The sequence below is a fragment of the Columba livia genome, chromosome 1 (assembly GCF_036013475.1).
Source record: "Columba livia isolate bColLiv1 breed racing homer chromosome 1, bColLiv1.pat.W.v2, whole genome shotgun sequence".
In the NCBI taxonomy this organism is placed as follows: Eukaryota; Metazoa; Chordata; class Aves; order Columbiformes; family Columbidae; genus Columba; species Columba livia.
The window spans coordinates 205,131,826-205,153,275 of NC_088602.1; the positions used below are offsets into that span (position 1 = coordinate 205,131,826).

General features: G+C 43.7%; 1 protein-coding gene and 2 long non-coding RNA genes across 8 annotated transcripts in view; 2 read left to right on the forward strand and 1 right to left on the reverse strand.

Annotated features, from left to right (window-relative positions):
- The window catches only part of LOC110364583 (uncharacterized), a 34,882-nt gene extending 21,755 nt beyond the window's left edge, over positions 1-13,127 (forward strand). For 2 of the 3 annotated variants that reach the window (XR_010469822.1, XR_010469823.1), the window contains 3 exons: positions 3,840-3,926; positions 6,402-6,494; positions 9,690-13,127. This is a non-coding gene — a long non-coding RNA (uncharacterized LOC110364583). The remainder of the gene's footprint in view (positions 1-3,839; positions 3,927-6,401; positions 6,495-9,689) is intronic. The other variant, XR_010469824.1, reaches the window with a different exon arrangement.
- LOC135578323 (uncharacterized) overlaps positions 1-21,450 on the reverse strand; it is a 262,971-nt gene that overhangs the window by 186,443 nt on the left and 55,078 nt on the right. The gene's annotated exons all lie outside the window — the stretch shown is intronic.
- Positions 18,773-21,450, forward strand: part of USP6NL (USP6 N-terminal like) — a 131,023-nt gene continuing 128,345 nt past the window's right edge. Inside the window, exon 1 of one of the 4 annotated variants that reach the window (XM_065050130.1) lies at positions 18,773-18,933. The gene's annotated coding sequence lies outside the window, so the exon portion shown is untranslated. Of the gene's footprint in view, positions 19,009-19,059; positions 19,358-21,450 lie in introns of those variants that run through there. The other 3 variants (XM_065050131.1, XM_065050132.1, XM_065050133.1) reach the window with 3 other exon arrangements.

Sequence of the window (21,450 nt, forward strand, 5' to 3'; positions counted from 1 at the left end):
TTGTATCCTTAGACAATTAATGTTTTCTATACTGGTGTTAAGCACAATACTCACTTAGGCTGGGATTTTCTAAAGGCATGAAGCTAAGGGCTTTTTACTCTGCCCACTCCTGGGATTCATACAACTTTGCTACCTAACCTTCTTGTGGTCCTAGCCTTGATTGTTTTTTAATTTGAAAATAAATTATTCTACTTTACTTTAGTCACAGAAAGATACTTCACATATTAGGCTTCTCTTTAGAGAGGCTTTAATTACTAGAAATAGTAAATTAAAATCTATCATAGCATTAATGTATAGCAGACTATCAGAAAAGTTTAGCCGGTACTCTAAGATAAAGTGATTTTTTTAAAAAATATTGATTATTATGCTAAAAGAAAGGACTAGAAACCAGTTTTTAACTCCATGACTGCTATTGATATTTTGTAATAATGTGCGGACCAGGCTCAACACCTGCCAGTCCAGTCAGGCTCAGATTAGATCCTCACGCTGCCTCCCGTAATTACATTTAGCGTTCCTTCAGCAAACAAGCCAGTGTCCTGTTTGGCTTTGACATTAAACATAAAGCTCCCGGTGTCATTACTGCTGCAATTCTTTCACAATTACTGCTCAGATCTTTTTCAGTGTCGCTGTGTGGCAGCACTGCTCCATGGAATAGGCTCTGCTTATTTTCCCTTCAGCTTGAGGACCAGGTGAACGAAGCCCTTTTGTCACCAGACCCATCCCTGTTCCTCTTTATTTGCTGTTTTTCTCTTACCCTCCCCACACTCATTGTTCGTCTTTCATTGTCCTCACTTCCTTAGAGGTTTTCAAGTGATTCATATTTCCCTGGCTTCGGCATTAGATTTTTCGTATGTGCCTTCCAATTATGAGATTCTTAAGATGTGAACAATGATCAGAATTATGAGATATAACAGGCTTGGAAAAAAGGTGGTATTCATTCCTGTCCTCAGAGTATCTAACCTTAGCTTCCCAATTTAGATAATTAATCCTGGAAGGCTCCCTGTGCAATCAACAGAGACGTGTCCTGCTCGCCGGGCTGGTTGGGTGTTGGAATGAGATGCCTCCTCCCAGTGCCTCTCCAGGCTGCCTTTTCCTATTAATTACAGAGGGAACCGAGGGAAACGGGTCGTATTTCTCTCGTAGAGGGTGTGAACATCCCCCTAATTCACACAAAAGGTATAGACACCGATCTCAGCCCATGGACGGCGCTGGAGAAACCGAATACCAGAAGCCTCTCATCCTGACTGTACCTCAGGATTCACTTCCAAACGTTGGTGCCTCTCTGCTGTGGTTACAGCTGCAAACATCGCTATGAAAGACGTAAATTGTAGCTCCTGTTTGAGGGCAAAAGCAAAACTTTACCTAAAAGCTCTCTGTACTCGGGAACAGCCACTGTCATTGTGTGGCTTTGCTCCAAGCCACGTCTGTAGATGACAATTCTCACCACAAAATTACACCTTCTACCCACCTTGTCCCCACTTCAGCCAGTAACTTCTTTTCCATAGCAAAATGCGTTCAATTTTCTGGACTCTTCCTGTTCACCTCTTTCCTGCCCTTTGGTTAATTTTCAGCTCATTTAATTTTCTTTCATTCCTTTCCTTTTCCCCCCATAACAACCACCAGAGACATCATACTAGAACTGGGGAAAATATGCATTTACTTTCAATTAAATAGGATTTTTATCCAATAACAAAATCTTATAAATGCATGTGAGTTTTATAGAGAAATAGGAGGATGACAGAATCCTTACAGTTAACAGCTCCTTGGTACCACTGAAGACAGAAGGTCCATGGGGACAGCACAGATAAAACCCACCATGGGTAAAAAATTTGACAGAGCCACAGAAAAAATGAGTTCAATGGGGAACATGTCAATACCAGACCGGGGCGAGAGGAGAAGGATGATTCAAAGTGTCCTCAGGTGAAACATTTCTTGCAAGGGGCTCGATCCAGAATGCTGCTCGTTAATGGGTTGTCAGTGACTTACGTATCTTAATATCATACATTTTACCTTAAATCTTATCTCCCCTGTGCTGTGTCGAACGCAGCAGCCATAGGGCAGGACAAGGAATCTCTAGCGAAGTTGCCAACTGTTTGTGTGTTATTTTCTTCCCTCGTACGGGAGGGAACACCAGGTAGGAGTTGGGGCTCAGCCCATGAGCCAGCTGGCCCACATAGTCTCAGCGCACTGTTTTATCTTATCAAAGGCCACACATGCGAAATTCGCGGCGTGTTGGCACTAAGGAAGGGGTGCTGGCCTGATTCAACACAGCTGTCCGGTATCGCGGAGAAACATCCTGTAACTCTCTGTGTCAAAGTGCTCGTGGTTCCTGTCTCCAGGCAGAGGAAATATTAATACATAATAAGCAAAGAAAATTGATCTGTATTTGGGAATACTAACCCACAAAGTAAACGGTGCATTTTTATAGCAAAGGATAAAAAATAAAGGTTCAGGGAATTATGTCTGCCAGTCACACAGATCTGTCAAGGAGGTTGGAAGAGATGTTGAAAGTTGCAGGAAAATTATTGCTGAGGAGAACAAAAAGATAAAAATGAATGCTTACTACGAGGAAAAAGCTGCAGCATAAGTTCAGAGATCATCTGTCTCGTGTGACCTACCGACCAATTAATCGGCAAGCGTGTGCCAGTCGATACACATCGCTCGGAGCCAGACCCAGGTGTGCCTCACCCAGCGAGGGGTTACGGGCCAGGGAAGGAAGCTGAGACAGTGTGTTTATGTGCCAAACGCAGGCTGTAAGGGAGGGCATTTTTTCTAAGAGGAACTCTAGGTTACTGTGACAGCACGTGACTGAATTAAAATTTGTAGAAAACATTCTTTACTAGAAGAAATAACTTGTTTTGCTACGTTCCTAACACTTTGCGTCACCTCCCCTCTCACTCTCCCACCACACCTCCCGTCCTGTCCATCGTCCTCTCCATTAATTAATGACTGTGGTGTGAAGAGTGCAGGGGTTGGGCAGGTCAAACACGGCAGGTGATTGTCCAGTGAACTCTGCAGCTTTTCTCTTGTTAGGGGTGATAATTTGGGGCTCCAGTCTCTGTCCAGCCATCGGTGTTCTTGAGAGAGGTGGGTACTTAAAAGCACTGAGAGCCCCAACCTGCTGTCAGGTATAGCAGGAAACACTTTGATGGTGTTTTCAGGCTACAATAACCTCCACGCTAATGTTAGTCTCCTACATTTAAAATTATGCTGTTGTTTCCATGAAGAATAGACTCCTGCACAACAGCAACACGATAGTAAACTAAAGATTTGCATCATTATGTAACTGTTTTATTGAGAGCTGATTAGTGCTGGAAAGATTCTTAATATGGCAATAGTCCGATGAATTATCAATGAACATTTTAATGAATGAATCACATTAGTGAATTTTTAGAGTTCCATTTGTTTTAAACAGCCAGCTGACTAGTTTATCTTGGTTTTAATTGTCGTTTTTCCATTGCACTTGTATGAGAAACTTGTGCTTGGGCTTCACAATGCAGCAGGAGAGACGTGCACACCAATTTCCCCCTCTCTTCTCATCAGAGGCAAGGAGATCAAATGCTACCCCAATTTACATCCTACTTAATCCCACTTACATTCATTTACTTAAATCTGAGTACGATATTTGTCCAATTAGATCTATACAGTATGCAAAATATGAGGGTTTGGTTATCTCTTTAAGATAATGTAGCTTAATATATCACTTATTTTAAAGCATGGCTACCTGCATTTCTCCTTCATCAGTATTTATGTGCTTAGTTCTGGAGGAGGCCAAAAAAGACCATTTCTAGCTAGTATTTTATTTAAATTCCTTTTGTGTTCGTTTCATCTTGTTTCAGGAGCACCTTCTGTGCTTCGCACGCTAATACTACTGTTCTCAGCAGGAACCTTCAGCGAGACGAACAGCATACATTTGGACATCTAAGGTAAACAAAATATGTTTTAATCGTGGCTGTGAAGTTTTTCAAGTTCTTCGTGTTTTTCATGAACATACAGATTAGGTTGTTGACAGTGGCATGAAGTTTCATTTGAATTGCTGAGGATGGAAAAGTGTCTGACTTTGCAAACCAGTTGAATCTCGGCCCTGTTTGAAGTCGGTGGGTGGATTCTTACGGATGTCACCAGCACCAGGTTTCCATCTGCAGGTTTTCTGGACCTTGCACAACAATTTTCAAGCACTGATGTGGCAGCTCATGATGGTTCATGAAAACTTGCTGTCAGCTTTTGAATCTGCAGCTCTAATAACGTCTGTGCAGTCTCGGAGCCACAAGAGTACAAAATGGAACTCGGGCAGCACTTTGGCTCCCCGGTGCTTCCCAAATTGCAGAGCAGCATAAGTGCATAATTGTGCAGCTTTTTGATTGTAGAAGACCAACTACTTTTCTTTAGTGCACATTAACATTAATCAGTTGTCTAGGTCTGGATGAATCCACAGAAGTGAAATTACAGGGACATTAGAAAGGTAAATCATGTTTATTACCTGAGTGCCTAAGGCTGAGAAAGTACGAGGCTCCTCCCCAAGAGACACTGTACTCCCCGCTCCAAAAAAGCTCAGAGCGGGAGAAAAGCAGCTTAATGTCTATGTAAAAGTGAAGGTTGCAATTTGATAGCGAGCATGTGGGTTATGCAGTATTTTGGTGATGCAATATGTCACAAGAATACAAAGGGAAAGAATTGTTGGAGTAGCGGTAGCAGGAGTGGAATGAAGCTGATGTAAGGAGATTTTGAGCATAGGGGCTGGAACAACCAACCAGTGAACGCAGGTGAAAGTCAAGCCAGAGAGCAGAACGGCTCTGGGGGTGGTTGTCACTCCTGCCTTGGCAGTTGCTTTTTCCCCATCTGAGACCTGGTTCTCCCAGAAATGGGGACTGCGGTCATTTTAGATGGGAGCCAGAACACCTATAGTGTTTTGGCTTCTTTTTGTTTGTCTTTCTTCTTTCTGAACTTCCTTTTTAAGCAGGCTTAAGGAGTGAAAACCACAGCACCCATGGAGGGACATGTGTTGATAATACTGGCCCAGATTTCAAGTTTAGGAACTAAAGCTACAAGGTAAACTAGAGCAGCTGCAGTGCTGGTTTTAAATTAAATCTGGCTGCTCACAGCCTCATTAATCACATGATATAAACCCAGGGATGTTTGGATGCCCCCTTGTTTCTTTACTACATCAGCTCTAGGCCACCTCAGGATTTGTCCTCTGCTGATGGAGTTCTCCTGTAACACACTGAGCTGTCTGCTTGTTGCTTCCATCTGCTCCTATCTGCTAGAGCAGGGATTAGAATTTGTCTCCAGGAATCCCCTTTTTCTTTTTATAGCTTCGCACTGATTCACCATGGGAAGGTACGAGGAACGTTGCAGGCTGTGAACTGTATCCTGCTCAGCTGCACACCTACAGCTTCCACTCTTTTGTAAAAAAAGACTGACATGCATCCAAGAGGATAATTTTGTCCTATTCCGGTTATTAGACCTGTATAACTCAATATTGCTCAGAAATAGTTTTCTGGAAGCCTGTTATTATCATTAAGAGACTCTGTTACTCTTTGTAGAAAGAGGTAGGATTTCAATGAAGAATAAATCTCCTCTCCATGTCCTCAAGCACACTGTTCCCCTTCCAGTTATGTCCAAACATGACAGCTGGGACAAAAGAGCCAGTCTCCTTTCTTTGTCTGCACAGGTAATTTGTAGCTGCTTTTCTGTCCAAGATTCTGAACAAGTCAAAAAGCAGTATGGTTTTTTTTGACATATTTCTTTGATCTAAACAACTCCAGTTCCCCAAAAGGAAATAAAAGAATGTGCAATCCTGCAAAGAAAACAGTAAAGAACAAGATATTATTTTAATAAAAAGGTATCCTTGCTTAAAAACTTAAGGTACAGCTGATCCAGCTGGGGGTAGAAGAATGCAGTGGATGAGCCCATCTCAATGTCCCTTCCAGTTATGTTTTCTGTGATAATATGATTGGGAAGAGGATAATTATCAGCAATATCCAGTGTGAACAGAGGCAGATTTGGAGTGCTGCCTGATTACAAGGTATTTGTCTAACACTCATCGTCATTGTGTGAGGATGCTTTAATTAGCATTGAAAACATTTAGTTACATAGACCATCTCTGGCAAAAATAGATCGTGTGCCTGTTTTTTTACACTGTATTAAATGCTAAGTATCTAGACCTATATGGGCACACACTGTCATCACCTGAAACACTAACACCTTTGCAAAAGAAATACCAAGATTCATTAAGATTGTTAATGTATTGAGAATCCTTAAGATTGTTAATGTGTATATATACACATGTATATATATATATATACTGAAAGTATCAGCCAGGCAGCAGATTTCAATGCAAGGTAAACATTTCCTTGTAAGGAAGAATGATCACAAAGTGTGTTTTGTCTACTCAAAAATAGATAATCAGCTTATAATCATGAAGAGGACAAATGATCCTGATCTATTTCTACAAAGGCAGATCCTGTTCTGGCATCCGAACAGCTGAGTAGGAGGTATGTATATATTTAAATACAAGATACGACACATGCAAAGCAGATTCCTGTTTGTTTCTTATACTGGTTTATATTCAGTTCTCAATGCACTTCATATTATATTTTCCAAACTGTTTACTTCTCCCCATTTAGTTCATCAAAGTTATTCAAATCTGGATTTTAAACCTGTGTTTCTACAAAGTTGACTGGAAACAGATTTATTTACCTAATGTGAAGGTTAGACTCAGCACGCAGATTAAGACACCTAAATTTAGGTGTCTGCACGTAGGTGTTTCCATGTGAGCTCGCTGTGGGAGCTCCCGTCGCGGCCGGAGGAGGTACCTACAGCTGGTTGGCTTGATAGCGCTCAAGATTCATTGACTATTGATCAGATCACCATTATCTGTAAAAGAACCTGAGATATCTAACTCACTTCTTGAAGACACATACTGTTAGGTGTCTCAAACTGCAAACTGAACCTGATCTCTGGCATTGAGAAAACAGACGTCTAAAGCTGAGCAAGTGCTTATCGAGTAATTTCCCAGTATAATCAATGATGAGCTGGTCAGTGGAGCTTAGGGTATGATTAGTCCAATCAGCTATAAGTGTCTGATTTATAATGAGGTGAATCATGCCCTAGACACCTTTCACTAGCCCTCCAGCAACCAGAACGGGAGCCTAGACACCTAGTTTACATACAGGCACATACAGGCTATGTGAGATCAATCCTACCCTATGTGGCTACTAGGTGATGAGATCCTCTCATCTGACTTCTGGCATGGAACAGGCCATAGAACTGAGTTCTGCAGGCTCTGGATAAGCAGTCTCATAAAAAGGTGGTTAGATACACCTTTTGGTTTGCCCAGAGACTCTGCACATCCCAGGCTTTTCCAAGCAATTCCACAAAGTCTAGTGTCACAGAGGCACCCCGTAGGTTAATTTAAGGGACAACAAGGTCCAAAACCAACTTTTATTAAACCAGTGAGAAACAGGGTTTTAGCACTCCAAAAGTGACTTAAATAAAGGTTCAGATATCAGTTGAGGAAAATTATTAAGGGGCAGCAACTAATACAACAGGCGGTCCACAGTGTGCATGCACGTGGCTTCACTCAAAACAATGCCGGAGCCGTCCCCCAGTCCCGGAGGAGTACACACTTGCCTAAACACGGTGCAGGATTATTTTAAAAGAGATACACGTACTCGTAGTGAGTACGGACAGTGTGCACTCGCGATTCCGCGAGGGTAAACTTATAATACACTCGCAATCCTGCGAGGGTTAATTTACTTACACGTGCAAATGTGCACGGAATATTACCCGTGCTTATGTGGAAGCACGGGAGGAAAATACACTCGCGATTGTGCGAGGAAATGATTTAAAGTACGCGTGCAAATGTGCACGGAAAGTTACACGTGCATATGTGCATGGAAGGAAAATACACCCGCGATTCTGCAAGGATTAATATTACACGCGCTCATATGGAGCGTGGAAAGTTATACGTGCATATGTGCACGAAAAGTATAAATATACTCGCAATCCTGCGAGAATTAATTTTACACATGCTTGTATTGAGCACGGAAAGTTACACGTGCATATGTGCACGGAAAGTATACATATACTCGCGATCCTGCAAGAAGCTTTACTCGCATCTGTGGTGGCGAGGCAAGCGCAGTCCCCATCCCGGGGGGGCTCTCGGCGGCAGCATCTTGCTCGTGCTCCGAGAGACCCACACAATGCGCTGAGTCTCGACGAGAATCCCGTTTCTATCTGATCAGATCTGACTGTAGGCACTCTAGAAGCTTCTCTGCACCCCCCACACTGGCTGTGGGTGCCCCTGAAGCCTCCAAACATCCCCCACACTGGCTGCAGGTGCCCAGCGTCTCACTGGCGCCTCAGCACTCCCTTCTCCTAATGGCCCTGGCCAGGGTGCTCTGGGCCAAACAAAAGAAGCTGTTAGCCTCAAGTAGCAGAGAAAGAGAGGAGATGTGCCCACTCCTCCATACTGAAGGAGGGAAGGGGAGAGAGGGGGGGTTTGCATTCTGCCACATATAGACAAGGAGAAAAACAAAGAAAATAAATATTCTTTTCTGCACAATAAGGGTGAGATGTCACCAATGATTCCTTCATCCCATGGAGACATCCCAGAACCAAATTATCAAGAAAAGGCTGATGCAGCTTGTGTGTTGGGTTTTCATGATTGTATGGGAAGTTCAGGATGTATTTTAAGTGACAAATTGTGTGTCATTTAATTAACAGATACAGTGGATACGTTGGGCCTGCCAGAGAACTTCTAAACACTTTGTACCAACTAATTTTAGTTGAGAGACAGTATGATGAACTTAGTCCATTTTCTGCATTTCCCCAAACATAGATATCATCATTTATCTTAAGTGAGAGCAGCACCTTGTATTTTCCATCACTTTCTCTGGTTCTAATTAAAATTCAGCTATGGGTCAAATCCTTGGCTGGAAAGAGCGTATGCAGACCAGGATCTGCCCTGTGCAAAAAAGTTAGAAAAACAGGATGTGTTTTATTTGACTGGAGTGAACTTAATGGTCAGGGGTCATTTTCATTTAAGACACATTTCTTCTCATGGCTTTCAAATGTATTTTGTTTCTTAAGTGACAGCAAAAATAAAGTGCATTTTTTCTCAGCATTTTTTCTTAAGGATCTCAAGGCACTTTCTTGGCAGTAATTTGCTAAATCTTGCAGTTTCGCTACATGGGGAATATATCACTGCTTGCCCTATCTGCTTTCTCAGCTTTCAGGCTTATTTCCCTCCAGGGGGAGGGAAGACCCTGGGTGCTTTCCAATCTATAATTATTATGAAGACAGAAACACCATATACTTTTATGCACAACTTATTTTTTTCTGTTACTTTTGTTTTTCTCCGTTTGTCTTCCCAAACTGAAAACTTGGTAATCGCTTCTTCCTTTATTTCCCTGGCATGCTATAGTTTTCCCTTGTTTTTAACTACTCCCCAGCGAGTCTCCGGTTTGCCCTGTTCCATTCATTCCCTCTGGAAGGGTTTTCAAGTTTTGAAAGTTCACTTCAGGAAGAATTCATAATAAGAACCTAAGGAAAATAATATAATCTTGCTTTAAAACACTTCCTTCCTCTGTTTTGCTGATGAATTGCAACAATTCACAATACCATCTGGCCAGCAACTGGTACAGAACTTAATTGTTTTAAATGTACTTCTTTTCTTTTGGTTGTAGAGCACATAACATGAGGATTGCCTCGCTGCTCTTCTGTCGTGAGACAGACCCGGACTATAACGCAAGCTCAAGATGTGCCCAAATGTGCTAAACTGGGCTAGAAACAGCCCGGCAAATGATCTGTAGTCTTACAGTGAATTAGAATGCGAGTCCTGTGCCGCAGGGCAAAATGTAGGTCAGGATTTTGTAGCTTGATCCATTTTCTAAAATCAGAGAAAAAACTGAGAAATGCAACCTTTTCCTTCTTAAGGGGACTTTGTGGAAACTTCTTGAGCTCGTAGATCAAATTCAAAATGAGAAAGGAACCTGTTTTCTGAAGCTAGTTTTGATGTAACGCAGGATAATGGAAATAGAGCTGGACAAGAAGTTTTCATGAGCTTTCTACAATCCCAGTTTTGAGGAATCTCACAGAACAGCTTGGGAAGTTGGGTCCAGACCCATGCCTAGGTAGGACAGCCCCCGCTCCAAAATGCATGTGACAAACTAAACACAGTCGTGTTCTGAATTTCATCACGGAGCGAGGGCATTGGTGGTGATGTGGAGGGGAAATACTGCACCTGAGCCTCTACCAGATCATCTGAACCACTTAATGAATGAGGTGAGTGAGACTACAGCATTTTCTAGGTCCTCTCCAAGCAGATTTGGAGCACCCATGAATATCAGACTTGTAGAACACTGGAACTAGAACACTGGAACTAGAACACTGGAACAGGCTGCCCAGGGGGGTTGTGGAGTCTCCTACTCTGGAGACATTCCAACCCACCTGGACACCTTCCTGTGTAACCTCATCTGGGTGTTCCTGCTCCAGCAGGGGGATTGGACTGGATGAGCTTTCAAGGTCCCTTCCAATTCCTGACATTCTGTGATTCTGTAAGACATAATTTGAGGCCTGATTCAGTGTGGATACCAAGGTGGTGCAATTTCAGTGAAACTACCTCTCCTTATCCTACAGCCAAAGTGAATTTAATTCACTTGTGTGTTTTTGAAAAGACTTTGAAAATGAAGAATTACTCAAAACAGTCTCTAGTGAGTATGGATGTCCTTGCAGCCCTTACCATAAAGTGAATGCTATGGTGTAAATGTACAGACCACTTGGCAACAGATATTCACTGTCCTGTGAACAGATGTTAATCTTCCGTGTCAGTGCTGCTCCAGCCACAGCCTTGCTGACAAATGTCATGTTTGGTGCTGATTTTTTGATGCAGATCATTTGATCGCCAGCTTTTTCATAGAAACTGTGGCCAGATAATATGAGGAAAAGCGTAGTTTCCCATTAATGACATAGGGAGTAAAGTTCTTACAATTTATTTTTAGTTCACCAAACCATTCTTGTCCTCAGATTTACATTCGTTAAAGCAAACATTGCTGTATACCCAACACACATTTTCTCAGGTTGTCTCGTTTACACATGCTCATATAATTTCTGTATGAACTATAGCTGTGTCGTATTCTTTTAATTTTCATACTGGAGGATTTCAAATGGAACCTAACATAATTAGATTACGTGTAATCTCTTCCCATTTTGATCCTATTCTCAAGAGTGTTTGCAAAGAAGCTTACTTGAGTCTTAAATGCACAACTTTAAATCATGCTGACGGTGACGAATAGAGAAGCACGCTCTTAGGAAAACATATTGATGTGCAGGACAAAATCTCATGACTTTATCAAGTAAAATAGGTATCTCCATTGGCAGCATCTGCTTTAAAATCCTCGCCACACCATTTGTTAAACTTCTGCACAAAACCTACAGCAAGTTGATTCAGAGTCTTTCCTTATCCATTTCTCTCCTGAATCAACACAACCCTTATTAATATCTGCTCGTAAGAGGGTTCCCAAAGAGACGGTATAGTTTCTATTAAGGTGTCAGCCTTTGAGATGAACTGCAGTTTAGAAGCGTTTTCAAACAGCCATCACCTTCCTGGTAGTTTATTAAAAGAGATTATGTGTTGCCAGAGACAGCAAGCCTTGTCAGGTCAGGGCAAAACAACATTTTAAGCCGATTGGCTCATATATCTCAAGGTATGTGTGTCCTTGCACAAATTCACTTTCCCCTCAAACCAGTATTTAAGAAAATCTGCCTTTCATGATGTTGATCGATCTGAAGTGTGGTCAGATGGAATCCTGCTTATTATTCTGAGGCTAGAGAAGTAGAAAAAACACCAAATGTGATAGTGAATGACTGGATTATAAGGAAATTCTGAGGAAAAATGCCTGTTGTTTGGTGATTGGTGTCTCAGTCAGAAAGCTCTTCTTTGCATAAAAATGTTGTGACACTCCAGATGTATTTGCTGAATGTTTGGGAAGCTTCATAGCGCTCTACAGCCCAGAGCTGGCTTTGTTTGCCAAAACTAAGGGGTGCCTTTATTAACAATGGTGCCTGTCTACAGGGCCCCCCGGCTTCTTTACAGGATGAAACTGGGTAACTGGTTCCTCCTAAGACCCAATGTAAACACCAGCCGTGGCAGAATCTGTGAGCTCTTCTTCTTCATCACCCAGGGATGTGAATTACCCGACAGTCCCCGAATTCGGGCAGTGTGACTGCCAGCCGTGCGATGGCCCCACTGTGGGACACCAACTCACTCGCTTACTGGTGTGAAACAGCTTGAGCGAGCTTGGCCACCCCCTAGTTGGCTTGTTTCACTCTACGGTTGCCATATGGGCTCAGTTAGGGAAAAGGTAAATGGCTAGGACTTCCATCTCCCTGGCAAGCGATTTCGACAGTTAAAGCTTCCTAGGAAACCTTCACGCTGCTTCACCCTGAACAGGAGGCTGACCCCACACAGATGGCTCAAGGCAGAGGAGGAAGAACGTGCTTTGAAGCCCAACATGCATCCCCCGTTTCGTGTTGTACTATATAAATTCTACATGAAGCAGAGCCGGGAAAAGACTCAAAATAGGACACTGTTGGGAAAAAAATGACTTTGATCTTTCACACAGAGCTTTACCTGAATGAACTGAATCATTTCTTCTCCATCAGTCATTTATATTTCTCTGCTTGTTTCAGCAGCAAATGGAAAAGGTCATAAAGATTTAACTTTTGCACCCCATTAGACAAGTAATTACACTTTTTGCAGGATACACTATTGTAGCACAGAGCATTTACATGTTTTATTGTAGCCTCCTGTTTTAATTTGCTTGTAACTTCATGAAAATGTATCCCTTTGTTGGTATCTAAGAAATGATTCTATTTAACTTTGACTTACTCCTGATATGCTGGTAGTTATGGGTGAGCAATAACAACCTTTCATAGTGACTGTGCTCTGAAACCTGACTCTGTAAAATACTGTCATGAGATTCCAGGTTCCTTGTCTTACTCTAACGCTTCATCAGATATTCAGAATTTATAAAAATGTATCTTCCAACCACTGTCCTGGAAAACCACACTAAGGCACACAAAAGATGAAGGTAAAGTGGTGTTCTGCTGAGCATCATTGCCAAGAAGACTTAATCTTCTGTCTTCCTATCTGTTCCTTTTCTTTCTCTGTTCTATGTTCTACCTTTCCTTGATTTGAAAGCTGTATTATTTGATGATAGCTTTTCTTCTTCTCCTGCTGTGGGAGCAGGATCAAACCTGGTTAAGAAGAATCTAAAATCCTGATTCAGGAAAACACCCCAATTTAATGTTTCAAGTACATCATATGCTCCAGTTTTGATACAGCCACACATGCCTTTTTCAGTCAGGCTTTCTCATGTGCATTTTCTACGCATTAGCCATCTTGCTTTACGTAGTCAATGCAGAAAGAGATCTCTGGGAGTTTACATGACATGGGACAGACAGGTAAGTGACACATTTTCATTTTGGGTATTGTAATATTTTTCAATTCACAGAAAAAGTACTTGGTATTAAGAAGACATTTTAATAAGTTCTGTTGTGCTGTATCAGTGTATTAAACTTTGTTCTATGTGTACTTTTTATAAATAATACTGAAAGCTAAATCAACACTAAAAGAAGCAAGAGAATACTGAAGTAGCGGAAAGAATAAGACAGAAGAAGGCCAATAGAAAAAGACAAGAAAATGCTAGAGGAGACAGAAAATTTGGGAAAAAAGTAAGGAGATGAAGAAAATCTCTCCTGACAGAGAGAGGGGACAGAAATAGCCCTTTTTATCAGGCAGCGACAGCAAGTGCTGAATACATTCAAACCAAATTCCCACGGCCCGAGCCACCAAAAGCAGGAAGAGAGGCCTGAATCAGTGAAACCTGAACCTCAGCAAACCAGGGGAGCCCGCGGACAATGGGACGGAGTGAGGGCAAGAGAACACACAGGACCAAAAGGAAGAGAAAACAGTCTTTTAGGCAGCCAGAAAAATTCCATCAGCAGTGAGTAATGAAGCAAAGAACAAATCCTCTTGCTTAGAGTCCCATGCCTGCTTTTAACACAGCCCTTCCTCAATACAATGCAGTGTTCCCATATAAGAGGGTGGACTGATACCACCACGTGTGCCCAGGCAAACTGCTGCCTAAATCATCTGCTCGCAGAACTGGCTCCTGGAAATACCTATGACATGATCAAGTAAGTGATGGACTGAAAGTAAGACCTGAAACACAGTCACCCGCAGCTTTCATTTGGGGGAAAATAAAGAAAAGCAAAACCAGCAGGTGGTATAGCAGCTGAGTATATTTAATCTTATAAAATATTGACGTACTTCACGATACTGAAAGAGTAGCCATCTGGCACCTATTGTTCATAGTCCTAGAAACACTTCATATCAAATCAGGTATTTTGAGTGAGATATCCTTTGTAATGATTAGAGCAGGTTTAAAAAGTGACAAGCCTCAGAGTTGTTTGAATTTAAGACTAATAGACCAGCTTGTATTTGTTCAGACACCTGCAGGATCTTCTGAGCCACTCACTCTCAGGGTACATGCCTGTGAATAAACGGTTTGTATTTTGAGTGACACAGAAAAAATAGCATTAGCTCATGTGCCTTAAAAACAATCTGCAGGCAGAACTGGAAATGCCATATGCCACAGAAAATATGTTGAAATCCTACACACCAGAGAAGCTGAGCCAAACCTATAGCACAAACACAATTTGAAAAGGAACAGTCCAAAAACAGTTTAAAGAATTATTTTAGGACCAACAAACTTCTACTAATTGCTGTTTCTTCAGTTCACACAATGCATAATTTTCTAAAGTCAAGCTCTTCAGGGCTGCAGCTGTGTCCTTATGTGAATTTACGTGTCTAGCCCAGGGGGCTGCCTTAGGGACAGGCCACCCCAGCAAAGCGCTCCAAAACTTTCAGGGGCTTCCAGTCCACGTTTGACAATTCAAAGCCCGAGTTTTGATTTCCAAAGCCGTCGTTATTCTGAAACCTTGCCCCATCATGGATTTTGGATTTGTAAAAGCCTTGTCGAGGCAGCTGATGGCAAAAGCCACACGCACCAGTACTCACGCAGGTACTGCAGAGCTGAGTGTGCTCTGAAGACCTGGGAACCCCATGGGGGAAGAAAGAAGCTCGGGAGGGAATCCTGAGGGGTCACCAAACTGACTGACATCTCACAGGGCTGATTCAGCCAGGAAGCTCATAGATGGAGTAAGGGCAGACTGTAAACAGAACTTGAAGACAGACAAATTTATTTCCATGAGATGTTGCATTTAGCTTGTATAATTGTGCACATATGCTTTGCGTTCTGCTTAATTTTTTAAATTGCTGTTTTATTGAAGAGAACGGGTTTCATAAGCTTCACAGCTAAAAAAACAAAGGGCAAAGCACGTTGAGAAATAATTGCTGATGAAAATCTCATAATTTTTGCAGTATGAATTCTTGTATTCCTTTGATGTCCAGTAGGAAGGATTGCAATGATACAGGGAATAGGGTACTTTGAAAGGGCATATTAATACTCTGTTCTTTTGACTCTGGCTTTGTAATATAGCTGCCAAATAATGTCAGTGGCCACGCTGAGTGCTCAGCATCTCGATGTGGCACATCCTAAGTACAGGCTTGATGAGATGAGGTGTTAGTTTGTGAGGTGTTCAGTATCTCCAGTCACAACTGCAGGTGGCTGCTACAACATCTGAATTAAACACAAACCACGTCACCTTTTGTTGTAAATCACCGAACACTCCCTAAGATCAACAGATATTACCAGTTCAGAACGTAACTCAACTGAGAAGTCTAGACTGTATCATAAACATGAGTCCAAGCCCAACAGAAATCCAAATGTGCCTGACATCTCTCCACCCCACGTTCACACTCGCCGAGCACACTGCAGCTTCCCACTTGGGAAAGCAGATGGATTTGACCTGGGCAAGGTTCCTACTGTGTAACCCACACCTCTCATCCTGCCTACATGATGTGGAAAATAAATCAGCATGTTAGGACGGGTCAGTTGGTGGGTGACACAAAGAACTAGTTTTGAGGGCGGTTTAGATTAACAGCGATCAAAGACTGGGGACAACCAAGCTGAGACTCACCCGCTTCCCTGGGCACACTCCTGCAAAGACAGCACACAGGCCTTGGCTCTTCTATATTCTTGAAATACCACATAGATCTTTAAGTATTATAAATAATGATGAATGCATATATTTTCTTAGACTAAGAACTGTGAAAAAAAAAAAAAAGTGAAGTGTTGGTAGGAATGATATTGCAGGATTTGTATGTGGGAGTAGTGATAAAACAAGTACCATGTCCCTGTCAGCCGCTTGGAAAGCTGTGATTTGAGAACTGTTCCACATCCCAGTTATAGTATTGCAACAGGAAACAATGAGCATATGGGGAAACAACGATGATGATCTATAGTTTGAGAATGTATGAAATAGAAACAAGATGGTTCAGATGAAGTGGAGAGCTCCCCGTGGAAGGCATTTATCTTAACTAATTAGCCATTTTGGGAGGAAACAGATCCCTAGCTGGAAGATAGCTAAGTATGTTTTTACATTCCAACACCTGAAATTTTTAAAAAGATAATTCAGATTTGAAATTGGAAGGAATCAGATCAGACCACACTATCCCACATGGGATTCATGGGATACTGACAGGCTAGTTCATCACAATTACTTTCTGAAATGTATTGCAAAGCAATAAATAGTTTGTTTTCCCTTACACTTCCTCTGCACAAGGAGGGGAAACATTTAGACAAAAGCAATCTGAGCTGCTGTCTTACTGCCTTTAGCCATCTTCTCCTACATAATATGAATGTCATATGCAACCATGTAGATTTACTGGATTCTCAGAGGCTAAGATGTTTATTTCATGGTTATTTCATATATCAGGGGTGGTACTTCCAGTTTGTCAAGAAGTAACTCCACTCAGGCTATTTTCCATCTAAAATGAGAGAGAATTCTGAGGACAGAAAGCTTATTAAAAATGGAAATACCTGTGGAGAAGATTTACTGATCTTCAGCTAACCAGTCAATAATTTGATTTAGCAGGTCCCTTCCAGCCCTGACCATTCTGTGATTCTGTGGTTATTCAACTCATCTAATCTACCCGGGAATAATGGAGCAGCGCATTCTCCAAATTGTCACAAAATGTCCCTGTATGACAAGATTTAGTAAAAAGTAGCATTGGAAATCAAGAGACCCACAACTCCTAGTGCAAGTTGTTTGGAACTGCTTATTTCAAAGAGTTTTATCTTCTGTAGATTATGCTAAATTCCTTGGTTACTATTTGAAGTATTTAAATAGAATATTTACACAAGCACAGGACTGCTTAAAACACCCAAAACACTTACTGAACATTGCGCTCTTCTTGTATCATTACTGGATGTCTTTCAGTAGTACATTTTAACTACTGTTTATTTTAATGTAACATCATACGTTATTGCTACTCCGAATTCCTTCTTAACCACAATGGTTTTCTTTTCAAACCAAAGCCGCCCCTTCTGGTCATGACACCGCTGAGGCATTTGAGCTGTCTAATATTCTCAAGCAGCTGTTTGTTGTATTTTTATGCTGCTTCTCTTCCGGCTTTGTAACTGGGTTTGCTGCCCCATGCAAAGCTCAGGGATGGATGTGCAGAAGTTAATTTGCACACAGGGAGTGGGAGGACTCAGCTTAAGGCTGGGATCAAAGTCTTGTGATGCGTGTGATGCCGGGAGAGCCGGAATGAGCCACCTGGTTGATCCCATCATATGTATTTTCGCACACAAACCTGAGGAGTCCAACCATAAACCTGTACTTAAACCTTCCAATATCCAATCACAGAATCACAGAATGTCAGGGATTGGAACGGACCTGGAAAGCTCATCCAGTGCAATCCCCCCATGGAGCAGGAACACCCAGATGAGGTTACACAGGAAGGTGTCCGGGCGGGTTTGAATGTCTGCAGAGGAGACTCCACAACCTCCCTGGGCAGCCTGTTCCAGTGTCTGTCACCCTCACTGAGAAGAAGTTTCTTCTCATATTTAAGTGGAACCTCTTGTGTTCCAGTTTGTATCCCTTACCCCTTGTCCTACCATTGGTTGTCACTGAGAAGAGCCTGGCTCCATCCTCATGACACTCACCCTTTATATATCTGTAAACATGAATAAGATCACCCCTCAGTCCCCTCTTCTCCAGACTAAAGAGCCCCAGCTCCCTCAGCCTTTCCTCACACGGGAGATGCTCCACTCCCTTCAGCATCTTTGTTGCCCTGCGCTGGACTCTCTCCAGCAGTTCCCTGTCCTTCTGGAACTGAGGGGCCAGAACGGGACACAATATTCCAGATGCTGGTCATTCGCCTGAGAAAACGACAAAAAAAGCAAACAGGGTTTTCACAACGAGCGTTTTCGTAGTTCATGCAGCACAGCGAAAGGGCCAAGATAAACCTGAGGGGAACAAGGCCTGTTCTGTGCTTTCCCCCGCTTTTTCATTTATTTTTTTCCACAGGATGCCCACTCCCGCCAGGTGCCTCAGAGCTGACGCACAGGCTCGGCTCGCAGCTCCTGAGCTGGGTGTTTGTGGGTGGCACGGGGGCCAAACGCCTCAGTCCCGCTGGGTGCCCCCGTCCAGCTGCCCGAGCAGCCCCGGCCTCGGCCAGGGACCGCTCGTAGCGAGCCCAAGATGGCGGCGGCGGGAACGGAGAGCGCGAACCGCCCGGGAACCCCCGCGCCTCGTTGTGAGTCCAAGATGGCGGCGGGTCAGCCCTGTGGGCCGGCGGGGGAGGGGCGGGGGCGGGGTGGGTTTCCATAGCGGCGGCCGCTGGTGTCACACCGGGGCACTTCCTGGTTGGAGGCCGCCGGTCCTGGGGCAGCAAGCAGGGAAGTGCTGCTGGGGAGGAGGCGGACGGAGGCCCCGGAAGGAGGAGGAAGCCGAGCAAAGGTAGGGGCGAGCCGGGACGTCCGGCCATTGTGCAGCTCCCAGCGGGGTGGGCGTCTGGACCTTTCCATTCCCGGGGTGCGTGTGTGTTGGGGGGCTCACCGCGCCGGACCTCTCCATTGAAGCGGGCGGGGTGGGATCCAGTTCCTAGAGAGCTGAGGGGAGGCGGGTCATACCATCCTCCCCCGGGGGGGAGCCTGGGCTGCGCACACCCCCCGCAGGGCTGGGGAGGTGGAAGAGGCGGGAGCCGGCTCCCGGAGGGTACCGGGGTGCTTCAGACTGTTCCATTCCCAGCGGAGGGGTGTGTGTGCTTGGAGGGTCCCTACTATTTCTGATGGGAGGGGGCAGCGTGTGGGGGGCTCCGAGCGGAGGCGGCTGAGCCGGGAGTGCTGGGGGAGCCCCCGGGAAGCCCCGTTGGGGTCCCATTGTAAGGCTTGAGGGATATGTGGCTGCGGTGGGGGGGGTCGCCCCGGGAAAAGGCGGCCCCAGGCAGGGGGTGGGCTCCCGTCACGGTAATGGGGGCTGTGGGGGCTGGGGCCTCTGCAGGCACAATGGGGATTAGGAGTCGGGGGTGGGGTAGTGTGTGCTTGGGGGGGGGTCGCAGCTGTGGTCAGACACTCCTTGTGGCCCCTATGTGGTCCAGGTGAGAGGCTGTGATACCAGCTTCTTGAGCAGGGAGGTTTTGGGTGGCTGAGCCCTTCTTTTAATGTGACTTTCTGGCACCGCCGCCTTTCTGAACCCGCTCCCTCCTGTGCTCTTCGCGATACCTCAGGTGTGTGGTGACAAGTGGCGGGTACAGGAGGGGCCGCAGACCCGGGTGCTTCCCTCAGCCTCCATAACCCCCACTGGGGACCATCAGCCAAACAGCCAAATATCAGCCGTTTCGGGTTCTTTCTGCGGTGTGGATGTTGCCCGTAGGAAACCACCGCGGCCATTGAACCGCCAGCTGAACGAGAGTCAAGAGGCGGCTTCAAAACGCTGTCGCCAAACTCCTGTACCAGTCGTTTGCCCGCGAACACTTGAGAATAACTTTCTTTGTGCCGCTCTCTACTTGGAGCAGCTGCACAGAAACTGCCTGTGAGGGTGGCTGGTTTTCGGCTTTCGCCGAATTGTACAGCGCAATGAAAGCAAACGTGCATCTGTCTCATTCGCAACAAATGTATTTTTGTGGAGGGTCTGTTCAGTGAGAATACTTGTATTAAATGATTGTGCTCTGTGGTTATTTAGCTCGGTGTGTTCCCCGCCATAGAGAACTGCTGTGTGACAGCCGAAACTCCAGCTCTGCCAGGCGGGTGGACGTGAAATACAGCGGCCAATCAGCACAGCCTGAAACTAAAACCGATTTGCTTCGACGCTTTGTAGTGTAAATATTCCTGCTATGAACAAAGAGGAGGGTGTGCCCTGCTGTTTGTTTCATTTGTATTTTTATGTGCTTCCTCATTTGTGGCCGGTGAATGATTTTGTGCAGGTTCTTCAACTGGAGTAGACTTATTTTGTTGCAAGGTTTACGTTTGCACCGTCTTGGGGCATTTTACTGAGCTGGGAAGCTCAGAAGCTTGGTGCTATATTAGGAATTTTGATTATGTTCTTTTTAATAGCTGTGGTCTTAAGCGACTTAGTTTTGCTTCTTTTTAACTTCTGTTGTTACTGATTGTAACTTTGTCGTTAATTCAACTTGGATGCAGTGTGAAATAATCACTTAGTAGAACTGCGTTTTAACCAGCTCTTCTTTTGCTCTCTGATTATACAATATGGAAACCAATAATTTCAAACCTTAAAAACATGTGCTTCTGAGATGCCTGTATTTGTTTTCTTTAAGGGGGGATAACATTTTGGTTTAAAGAAGAAAGAAAATGATAGTAAAATAAGGATTTGTGCCAGGCAGGCTCTCTTTAGACTGGTGTGTGTGTGTATATACACGTTGCTCCTGTGTTTTCTGCTTCTTCGGAATTGGGGTATAAATTCATAATGTTCACTCCTGAGCGTTGAACAGATACACACAGACTAGACCTGAATCTTAATCGCCAGCTTAAAGGAAAATCTTTTATCTTGATAGAGTCATTGTGCGTAGAATTATCATGTTCTGTCATTTACTTGCAATCTGGCTCATATTAAGTATCCTGAAACAGTACTGGGTGAAAAAAGAGACCTGGCACCGAGTGTGGAAACCGATAATTTGTTGTACACCTTCAAATTCAAGCACTAATAATAAAGAGCTGCTCTCACTGGAGGTATTCCTTTCAAATCTAAGTCAAAATGCTGATAGTTTCACAACTACTCAAGGTAAATACCACCCAGGGCTGGTAGGTGTGTGTTAGTAGAGGAAATACTGGGTGGAATACAAGGGTTAGCTCTTCAGGAAAAGAGACGGATCAAAGGTATGTGTGTGGTGGTGTTGTTTTTTTTGTTTTTAAATTTTATTGCCTTGTTAATTGCAAGGAAAAGCATAAAGGACGTCAGGTACTATTTTGAATAAAAAGGCAGTTTTTCCAAGATGTTATCTTTCAGCAAGACACTCAA